Raw genomic sequence first — 11,520 nt, forward strand, 5'->3', positions numbered from 1 at the left:
GACAACCTGCTCGTATCGATCCATATATTATAAGGTGAGCCTATTGCTGTGTGACAGTACGACTCGAAATTATAAATTGATGGTCGGGCACTGAACATGTATTTACTTAGAAATAGACATGCCATATTTTTTTCCTCCTAAAAGTGATGATTTTATATGGGATTCAAACTTGTTTTTCCAAAATGAAAACTGTGCACATGATAGCAAACTGTGTGTATTTTCATATACAGGCGAGCTGATGTTTGAGGACACAGGTATTCTATTTTCAAATATATTTGAAGCTGATGTCTGAGTGTTATCTGAGTGTATCTGTGTGCGTGATTGGTGAAACCAATTTGCTTCCTCAGCCACTCTAACCCTTTCAGGGAAATTCACAGTTATAACACACAATGGAGACTGGGGGACATATTCTCAAGAACGTGTGATAACCTCACAAAAGTAACTTAACGCAACTTCCAACATCTCAGTCTATTGCAGGAAAAGTACGCCATGTCAACAAAGCATTCTCAACACGGCGGCCCCATGTGATATAGGCCAAATAACGCGTCAACTGACCGCATTAAAATCAACGTCACGCCGCAAAAATGAGAAACGCGAACATAAAAAAAGGTGCGATGAGGCCAATTACGATAGAAAAATCCGCGAAAACCAGCTACAGTCCTGCAATTCACACACTTCAGGCGGAAAAAATCATCATAAAACTAGGAAAAAAATAACAAACAATGCCAAACAACAGCGAAGCACAATGGATGTTGCCAGAGCAAGTAGGGAGGAGAACCAGAACCCCACAAGCCCCCTGGAGGACCTGCCTGGGACCTCGCGGTCAGGGAAGGCCAAAGAGAAGAAGAGTAGAAAGAAGCGCTTTAGTCGGCAGGAAAACAGGATACTGATTACGGAGGTGGTCGAATATCATCAACAGCTGTTTGTCACCTCCACTGTGTAATGGGCAACAAAAAATGGACTATGGCAGTTCATCGTAGACAAGGTGAATGCAGTGGGAGTGCTGAAGAGGACAATGGAAGAGGTCAAGAGACGCTGGAATGACGTCAAGCGCAAAACCAAGCTGAAACTCGCCAACAACCAGAAGGCAGCAATGCAGACTGGAGGTGGGAGTCCTGCGCCATAAGAGTAGCTGGACGATATGGAGGAAATGGTGTCCACAGTCACCAGTGGGGAGACGGTAGATGGAGTCGGGGGACTGGACACTGCTCAACATGACCTGACACAACAGCGCCAGGGTGAGTAATGACCGGGGACTGGGGGATGGGGGAGATGGGCACCATGGGACGCATGCACAATTGAGCTGAGCATATCTGCGGACAAACCATGCCCCAGCCCGCAACTCCCACCAAGAGACCATGTACCCACGTATGCAACATCTCAGCACTGTAGAAGCACAGAAGTCAAGGACACATTGCAGGAAAGGGATAAGGGGCAGCAAAATCAGAGCAGCAGGGGCCACCCCCCCAAAATGCAGCACACACACATTACATGCAGAGCACATCAACACTGACAACAATGTGGCACAAACCACAATACGTCCACAACAGAACACAGGACACAACTGGTGCCGACTGTGTGTAGACACTGGCCAATCACAAGTGGCATTGGAGGGAAATGTGCGTTGATAATGTACAAGTAAAAACACACACAAGTCTGTTGTCGAAATGTCCACTGTCCCCCATCAAATAGGCAGCACCTTCCAAACAGCCACAATATACACAGTCTGTATGAAAACATGTACAATGCGATAACATACATGTGGACACATTGTTAAACTGCATCTCCTCTTCACATTGCAGAGGGAGAATCAACACCTCTTGCAGAGCAGCCCGAACCGCTCTTCACTGATGACGAAGAGGACCACCACAGCTTCGACTCCGACGCCTTCCAAGAGTTCATTGACAGCTTCCGCAGCCCAGCTCCAGGAGCATGGCAGCCCAGCTGCAACAAGCAGACCCCACCCCCTGCACAGACCACACAGCAGGCAGCGCCCACCACCACAGGTGCCTTCCAGGACTCCCACGAAGAACATATGGCCTTCCAATGCCGTGTTCTGGGGTGCCATGAGCAGCTGGCTGAACAGGTGCTGGTGGGCTTCGGCAGACAAACTAGATGCCATACGTGGGTATCTAAATCCCATCAGGGACCACTCACAGTCCCTAACAGACACTCACAGACTGCTCCATGCTCTCCAATGAGCCATGGCCGACATCGCTGGAGCCCTGACTCAGAGACTAGAACAACTGTCCAGTCAGAGTGGCTATAGCGATGTCACACGGGAGTTGGGAAACATGCAGAGGTTAATGGAGACCTTGGAGTGGGCCAATGCGGAAAGAGCCGCTGCCACGGCTGCACACCAGCGTGTGGTAGCTGGGTTCCTCAATTACCTCAAAACCATCCTCATGGCATTCCTGCCACAAGGCCTGGCACTGATGCATGCTGCTGCTACCACAACATTCACATCTCCACCCCCTGAAGTGTCAGTGCCACACAGTGCAGCAGACATTACACCTCCAGCCCCATAGGTGTCACTGCCACACAATGGTGGAGAAAGGCCAGCACCACCCACACGTGAGGCACATGGAACAACAGAGAACGAAGATACGGATGAAACCGCCTTCATGGTAAGAAGAAAGCAGTAGCATTCATCTTCCCCATATGGCCACTTTCAGCTTGGTTCTTCCCTCTGTATCATCACCTTCCACAGTCCCCCGATGCACTCTGCGACACTCACCTTGGATCTCGCAATGGTCTACCATATTCTGTTTGATCGCCAATGGCACAGCAATCAGACTGCGGACTGAACTCTTCCTCTTCCTTTTTTGCTTGTCATTCCCTGATGCAACACTCCACTGATTGTGCATTAAACATTCCGAATCACACAGAGGTGTTGTGTCTATGGTCTTTCAAGTGTGGTAGTATGGATGAATGTAGGGTCAGTGAATTCCTCTAATGTCCATCTGGCTCATGTCTTCGGACTTGGGTCACATGGTGACACATTGCTGAATGTTGTCCAGGTGGCCGACGCAATAACAGCGACACACACATTTGTTACTTCCTTGTCCAGCCTATATGGAACAATGCCCAGAGCTCTGGGGTCATCGTTCAAACCATTATGCTGGACGGGCATACAGGAAAGCCCAATATGCTTATGCACACAGGGGGGGATGACAAAGCTACATGTGCCAGGGCTTCTCTGTAGTGATCTAGTTGTCAGCATTCCACAGCCACTCCCTCACGGCTGGTTTACACCCACACCACACCCATCCAGCACACGAGTCACAGGACATGTGACCCTGCCAATAAAAAGGGTCGGGCGTATGTGCTCAACGCCATTTCCAACCTCTCTTGGGGTGTATCTGTGTGGTGGACATGTAGGAATGAGGGCCCAGGGGCCTGCAACATCACATTCTGCCGGCCCAGAAGTGACATCATGGCGTCCGCACCACGATACCCAATCATAGAGGGTCCATGACTTGCGGGCACAGACCTGGTGGCACCAGATACACTGCGGCCGGCACAGGCTCATGATGGTGATGGTGACTTTCTGTGCACTGAGGTAGGGGCACCCTAAGTGCTGAGCCAGTGTGCAGCCTGCAATGATGCCCCATCAAGTGGTCCGGACTGCTCAGGTTCTGTAAGCCCTGTTGGACCACAGTGTAGGCCTGAGCCAGTGGACAATGGGGGACTACCACCATGTGACGTGGCCTCACGGGTCACAGAGTTATTGGCACCTCAAGGGCTGAGCGGGTGTGCAGCCTGCGATGATGCCCTGTGCACCGGTATGTCCTCTGCCATGGCGAAATCAAGACCCAGCATCAAAAGTGATACCTGGTGGCCTGCCGAGAGGGGCTGCATGATGTGAAGGGGACCATGTCCGCGGTACTGGGCTTGGGGCTTGCTGCGGCACGTGGTGGGCCCTCTTTTCTACACGCTGGTGGTGGAAGGTGAGCAGTGAGGCCTGGGTATGCAGGTCCGGGCATGCACCGCTGGGCAGCGGGAGGGGCAGGGGTGCTGCTGCTTTGGTGCACAGGGACGGGCATGCACCGATGGGCAGTAGGAGGGGCTAGGATGCAGCTGTCTGGGTGCACAGGGGCGGGCATGCACCGCTGGGCGGTGGAAGGAGTTGGGGTGCAGCTGCCTGGGTGCGCAGGGGCAGGCATGCACCGCTGGGTGGTGGGAGGGGCTGGGGTGCAGCTGCCTAGGTGCTTAGGGGCAGGAATGCACCGCTGGGCAGAGGGAGGGGCTGGTGTGCAGCTGCCTAGGTGTGCAAGGGCGTGCATGCTCCAGTGGGTGGCGGGAGGGGCAGGGGTGCAGCTGCCTGGGTGCGCAGGGGCGGACATAAGATGATGTTGTGTGCAATTGTATGTACTTTGCCATTCATGTATCTGGACTCTGTTTCAGATGACAGATCTGTTTCAGATGTGGGACCTGGTTTACTGCACTACATGTCTGCACGTGGTTGGAGACACACCGGTGGCTGCAGGTGTGCAGTGTGGCCTCGGTTCGCAGTGTCGGCACTCTCTCTCCCTGTCCATCTCTTCTGTTATCTGTGTCTCTCTCCCCCTCTCTGTCCGTATATCTCTCTCTCCCCCTCTCTGTCTAGCTATCTCTCTCTCCCCCTCTTTGTCCTTGTATGTCTCTCTCCCCCTCTCTGTCCGTCCATCTCTCTCTCCCTCTCTTTCTCTTTCTCTCCTTTGACTTTCTCTCTGTCCGTCTATCTCTCTCCCCCTCTCTGTTCATATATCTCTCTCTCCCCCTCTTTGTCCGTCTGTGTCTCTCTCCCACTCTCTGTCCGCCTATCTTACTCTCCCTTTCTTTCTCTGTCTCTCCTTCGCTCTCTCTCTGTCCCTTGATGTGCGCGGGACACACCTTCTCATCATGATTTTTGTCTTTCAGGCTTTGACCTAGGGATTGTCCCGAGGGGAAACACCATGTGTCTTCATTGCTGTTCTGTGTTTCTTTGAATACATTTTAATTTGTTGATTTGAAGGTGAATGCCTGATGCTCATTTTTGTGACAACACATGCATGTCACTAGATCTGATTGTGCGACTTCAGGAGGATTATTTAGTACATTATTCTGTGTAGTTGATGTGGCATTTCTTTGACCAGGGGCGGTGGTGGGTGTTGTGGCCCTCTTGGATGTTCGGCCTGTATGATCAGCGGCTCCATGGCATCTGTTGATCTTCAGGTGTTGCTCTGTCCTGGCTCCCTTTTGTTGTGCAGGCTGTGGTCCTACTTTACACTAGGTCAGGGTAGGTGTTAGTTTCCCGCTGCTAATGCGCCTTATCGCATGTTTTGTGGTCGTATCGCTGGTCTAGCTGGTCGTTGAGAATGTTGCGAAGTGGTGTTGTTGCGGCTTTTGGCACAGGAACGCCTACTCTGTATCTCATTAGCGATAGTTGTGGGGGTCATCTGTGGCGATGATTTTTGCAGCTGCTGTCGCAGGTAAACTGCTGTTATGGGCTGTTAGCACCAGCTTGTGAATGGGGTGATACATTTATCGCGACATTGGCTGCGATAAAGTACCATTAACTCGACAATAGCTCCTTGAGAATATGCCCCTATATTTGGAATGTGATGTATACATGGAAAACATGAAAGGAAATATAATGTAAAAATGTAGGTTTATGTTTTAGTAAGTGATAGGCCATGTCAAATTATATTTTTAAACTGTTTGTATAGCCTATGATTTTGTAGAAATTATTATGTAACCTTTGGTGAAAAATGCACCATTATGTCACCATTTTCTCTAAGTTATGTTAGAGCCGACAAAACTGCAGCTTTCCAGTGGAGGGCCAAGAATAGTGAGAACACCATGAAAGTACTGTGGTATGTCATGTAGGCCCTTTCTGAGCCTATGTTTTTTAACAACTTTATTTGACAGCTGCACTGTACAATGTATTTTTTGAATCTCTTTTTTGTTGGGGGTGGGGTTGAACCCCCCCGAACCCACTGGAGACAGCTGGACTTACATATTACCCATGTCAGTTCCAATAAGAGCAGGACTTACCACCAACCAAATTTAAATATCACCAATTTCCAATGCTAAATACAGCTGTCAGCTGGCTTATATATGCAGCAGTAACATCTTTCAGTCCAGTCAAGGCATAGGTGACAAGGTTCTAAATATTGAAGCCATTTAAGATGTGGGCGAACCCTTTAACCCCTTCTGTGCTCCCGTCTGCCAACGGCCGACGGGAGCACTCCCTCCCTAGTGCTGCAAACGGCCAACGGCCGTCGCAGCCCCGCCCACTCATTAGAACACCTGCACCGCGGCGGTTTTGCCGCCGCAGTTAAGGCGTTAAACTGAAAGTGGTTAGCAGAAGTAGAAAATGCATACCTCTTGTTGCCAGCTTTCGTGAGGGCGAGTGACCAGATCTCCCGACATCAAATCAAACTATTCAGGCACCTGGGATCCCCTAACCTTTTTGTATGCTCATGATACCCCAGGGCATATTTATGTGGAACTATGTGAAAGGGAAAAAGCAGCAAAAGCATTCCTGCCCTTGCTTTGCACTGGTGCCCTTTTGGCCATCTAGGGCCAATGCAGGAACCTTTGAACCCTTGTACCATGGCACTTGTATTGTGAGCAGGATTGTTTTTGTGCACAGAAGGGCATCTTTGTGCACAAAAAAAATATCTGAATAATTTTCTTCGTTCTAGTTGTGCATTGCAGCACACATAGAAAGTGGAAATAACTAGGAGAAATAATGATATTTCTCCTCATTACAACTCATCTGAATAGTTGTAGCATCTTGACGCATTCCTTAGTTTACCCCATTGGGAATAAACAAAAACCCATGAGTGGATGAGTGGCAACACCCATGCTTCACCCATGGATGCCTCCATGGACCAGAGTAACGTAACACAGTGATTTTTGCTGCATTGGGTTACTCTAGATTTATAACGCCACGCAAGGCAACGTTGCTTGATAAATCAGACTTAGCAGTTGCATCTCTCTTGCGCCTCATTGCGTAGCCTAAGGGTGATACAACCCCTACAGAAATATGCCACCCTGGGTGAATTTGTTTTGGTTACTTAACGAAGGCCACACAAGGCTACAAATTAGTCCTAATTTAATGTTGTCAGGCAGAGACAGAAGCCCCGTTCCACTAAGGTCCCACTGCCTGCCATCCCATTCCAAGAAAGGGGACGAGGAGAGAACAGTGCCAACCAAATTGGAATGTTCCTACCTCTGCCACTGCTGTTGGTCTGCACAATGCAGTCCATGTCAGTCCTGGGTGGGAACCTACTCTATCTCATTCTGTCAGGTTTGAAAGGTGTTTTGGGTTGGCTGTCAGCACCGCTTATCATTGCTCGCTCATGGAACAGCCTAGATTCCTCCACCCGAGCATACAAATCCTGTACAGTCTGAGCACTCTGGTATCTCCATTTACCTTTTTTTCGGAAAGATAATCCTTGTAATTTGAGGTAAATTTGAGACTCTGAACTATGGGGAGTCCATGAGAATTCTGTTACTGATATTGCATGTATTGTCAAAGGAATCCACCGGGATTAAGCAGAATCCAGTGGCCATTTTACCAGAGTGCCATCAGGGGCACAACGGGGGCTTGTGTCCACTTGGCACGTCCCAGGGAACTTTATTATTACTGAAGAGGCCGCAGACGCTTGTGCATCCCCTTCTATAATACAGATAGCGCTTGCACACATAAAGCACCAGGGCAATCATTAGAGGGCATTCCCTCATTTGCATATGGGCATGGAATCCCTTTGCCTTTGCACCCAAGCCATATTACAGATGCAGGCGCAGAGGCAAAGAAGCTGTCAAGGGGTGCACTGACAGTGCGCCCCCTGATAACATCCTTTTGGAGGGGGGAGTGGGATCCTCTGGACCCCCCGGGCATCCCTTTGCAGGTCGCTGCAGTCACTCACGGCACACGCCTGCAAGGGGATCTCTAATTTCCTTTAAAAGGCGAGTTGCCACCTGCAATGTGAAACACAAGCAACTTCAAAGCAGTTGCTTCGTTTTTCACATGACTGCTATGCCCTGTGGGCAGCAGTGGTTCGTGGCTGCCCTGGGGGCAGCGTATTGACTATGATTAAGGCTTCCCGTTTTCCATTTTTACTGATTATTACAGATAAATACAGATAGGAAACATTCATTTTCCTATCTGTATTTATTTTTAAATGTGGATAAAAACAGAAATTTGGTTGCTTTTTGAGTAATTTAAAATACTGTCTGCATGACTGCCAGGTCAATTGATATGTGGATTGATAGATAAGGTGGGGTAAAAAAGAAAGGAGTTTAAGTAAGGAAGCCTTAACAGCAGTAGATATGCACCAGGATGATATTGAAATGTGCATATTTTCATATACCTGCATTGATTTATCTTCTGTGGGTGTTCACAGCACTGAAACCTGTCAGACATTCAAGCATGAGTCCATAATTACCAGTTAAATAAATGTGGGAATATATTCATTTCCGCTTAATTTTTCTACAAAACCCAAAATAAATATGAATAAATACAGATAAAATTAGCAAGAAAATAAATATGGATAAATACAGATGGAAATATCCCAAAAATAAATACCATAAAACTGGGAGCGCTAACTATAATGCAGCACATTTTCCTAGTTAGCGCTGGGCACACCTTTTGAAAGGAAAGGAAAATGTGCCACCTGCGTAATACGGCCCCTGATGTTTGCATTCTGATACCGATACCCAATGTACTGTGAATGGGGATCTGCAGGGATTCTGCAGAGTCCAGCTGTTTGCATGCTTACTCTGAAGCCCTGCAGGATCTCAAGTAAGTCTCAGAGAAATTGTATTGATGCTGGTTATATTTGTGTAATTCACTAATGTTGTACAATGCAGAATTCCCACAATTACTGAAAATGTTGCATAAAACAATTACACATAATTGTGCACACAAAAGACCTGTTTGTGCAGAAAAAGAGACGTTTTGCTTGAACCTATCTCCTGCAGGTATTTCGTATGACTTGTTTTTACGTATGTGCTCATGTGAAAAAAGTGACACGAGATACCGACCAGCCATGGTTTGCCTTAAAAGCATAATTTGGAGAGAATGTTATTGAAGTCCACAAAATTTAACAGGCCAAAATAAGGGACATTCACTCAATTTCAGTCACAAGCGGGAAAACGGAAATCAGCATAGCATGCTTTACCGAGTTTGAATCCCCTCATGCTGATCAGAAAGGCCATCTGCAATAAATATAATGTACTAAGTATTATGTACAAAAATCATTGGTTGCAGATTGTCTAATATCTCCAATGGGGTGATATTTTTGTACACAATATTTAAGTCAGACAATATTCTAACTATGATATTCTGGTACCTTGTTCTGTAGAGAGACACAATATAAAACTAAGTTAATTAGATAATGTTAGGCATGGTGAGGGTTCACTCAACTTCACCTCTACCATGCATACGGGGGTAGTGGTTAGTCAATTGTCTCACACTCCCAACATGTTGCGATTCAAAACAAAGGGATACATTGAAGCTTTCCCAAAGAAAGTACCACTTTACCAAAATGTAAAAATACAATGAAGAAACTCTCTAAGGAGACAGCAGTACAGACTCGCTGTTACCCTGTCCTCTGACTTAGCAGGTCACAGTTTTTAATTGGGGTGGGGAAGATGAATATGAGATATTGGTTGCCCTAACCAGGAAACTTTACAATTCAGGGCCGCTTCCTCTATGCACATTTACCAACAAATTGGGGGTCACTTCATCTCCCAAGTGCCCAGCTTGTGGTGTGGCTGAGGAAACAGAACTGCATGTATCCTTTTTCTATCCAGCCTATACAAAATCAGATCAAAATGGCCGATATAATTGTACAGAAATTTGGGGGCCCACATTTTTCAGAAGCATTTAGGCTCTTGAAGTATGACATCCAACAACCCATTGTCTTTGCTGTTTCAAGATACGTGTTCACAATGTGGTGCAAACATATGTGGTTTTTATGATCCAGTTACCCATGTTTTTATGATCCAATTACCCAGGGCAGCTTGCTGGATACGGCCCTTGCCAATAAGGTACCAAAGTCCTTTGTTTTTTTTAAAGAATTCTTGGCAGGGTGATGGAGACTATTTGGGTATCAACTAATCTATGTTGTTGCTTGCTATTGCACTTTAAGAGACTTGATGTTAGTGGCTTACTATCTGTTTTTATTTCAGATAATTTCAATCAAGATATCTTTTTAAAGGGAAAAATTAATATTTTATATTTTTATGTATTTATTCTGTACTTTTATGGCAACTGCCAGAATTAAGATATATGAATGAATGAATATTGGTGTGCATGCTACCACAGTAAAAAATAGGGGAAAACATGTCATTATTCAGAAACTAAGGAACATTATTTGCTTCTGTAAAAAGAAATCTAAACTCTTGGGGCCCCATTAGTATGGCGGGCGGACAATACCCTCGGGAAACGAGACTGCCAGCTGAGGGTGCGGCGGTCCTGCACTCCTGATTAGTATGCACCCACCACACTGGCGGGCGCATGGAGCATCTGCAACATTGCGGCGGGCGGTGCAAAGAGCACGGCCTGCCGCAATGCCACAGAGGCAGGTTGTGCGTCTCGATGCACAACGTGACAGGCACCGCGCGGTGCCTTCCACATTGTTCATTGAATGGCATGGGGGTACCTTAGGTACCCCCCATGTGCACCCCCCACCCCCCGGAGTCCCTGGGGGCCCGCAACAGGCCCCGCAAGCAGACTCTGCATGCCTTTCCGTGGCAGCAATGCTGCCATGGGAAGGCATGTTCCCGCCCACATTCTAATATGGTTGGCGGAGTCTAACACTGCATCATATTGAACCCTTTTCCGCCCGGTCGACTTGTTGACCGGGCAGAAAAGCGGCGGACGGTCTTTCTGTCCGCCGCAGACCCCCCCAGCCATTGTAATATGGTTGGGGGTCTGGCTGCAAAGAGTGCGGACGGAACGCCCCGCCGGCCCGGCGGGGGCGATCCGCCCGCCAACCTAATGGGGCCCCAAATGTCTTGCGATTCTGGCACTCGAGAGCTTGCAATTGTTTGGTGCCTGAGTAAGATAATACAATTCTGAGTCAAAGGGACATGAGTGTAAAAGTAAGAGGCCTGGGGGCATATTTACAAGAGCTAACACTGCGTCATTTATTTAGCCGCATCTGTGGCGCAATCAGTGACTCCATATTTACAAACTGACTTATCGGTATCAATCAGTCAGTTTGTTGAGGGCTGCATCACATTATACATGCACCCGGTATAATGTATGCAGGGTAGGCATTCCCACATTAAAAGCAACTTAGAACTGAAACTGTTAAATTTACCACTTTTCTGTGTCACTCTATGACTTACTTGACTCCATCAAAACCCCTATGCCTTCTCAAACCAAGCGCAAGGATTAACACAGGACTTTTAACATGTGATTCACCTCTGTGTTCTGACGCATTGCTGGAGTTGTGTCATTCTTATGACCAACTCCAGCAATGAGTCACTTTAGCACCAAAAGATGCATCAACTTCTGACGGATCTGTGAATCCTTGC

The sequence above is a fragment of the Lissotriton helveticus genome, chromosome 2_1 (assembly GCF_964261635.1).
Source record: "Lissotriton helveticus chromosome 2_1, aLisHel1.1, whole genome shotgun sequence".
Lineage (NCBI taxonomy): Eukaryota > Metazoa > Chordata > Amphibia > Caudata > Salamandridae > Lissotriton > Lissotriton helveticus.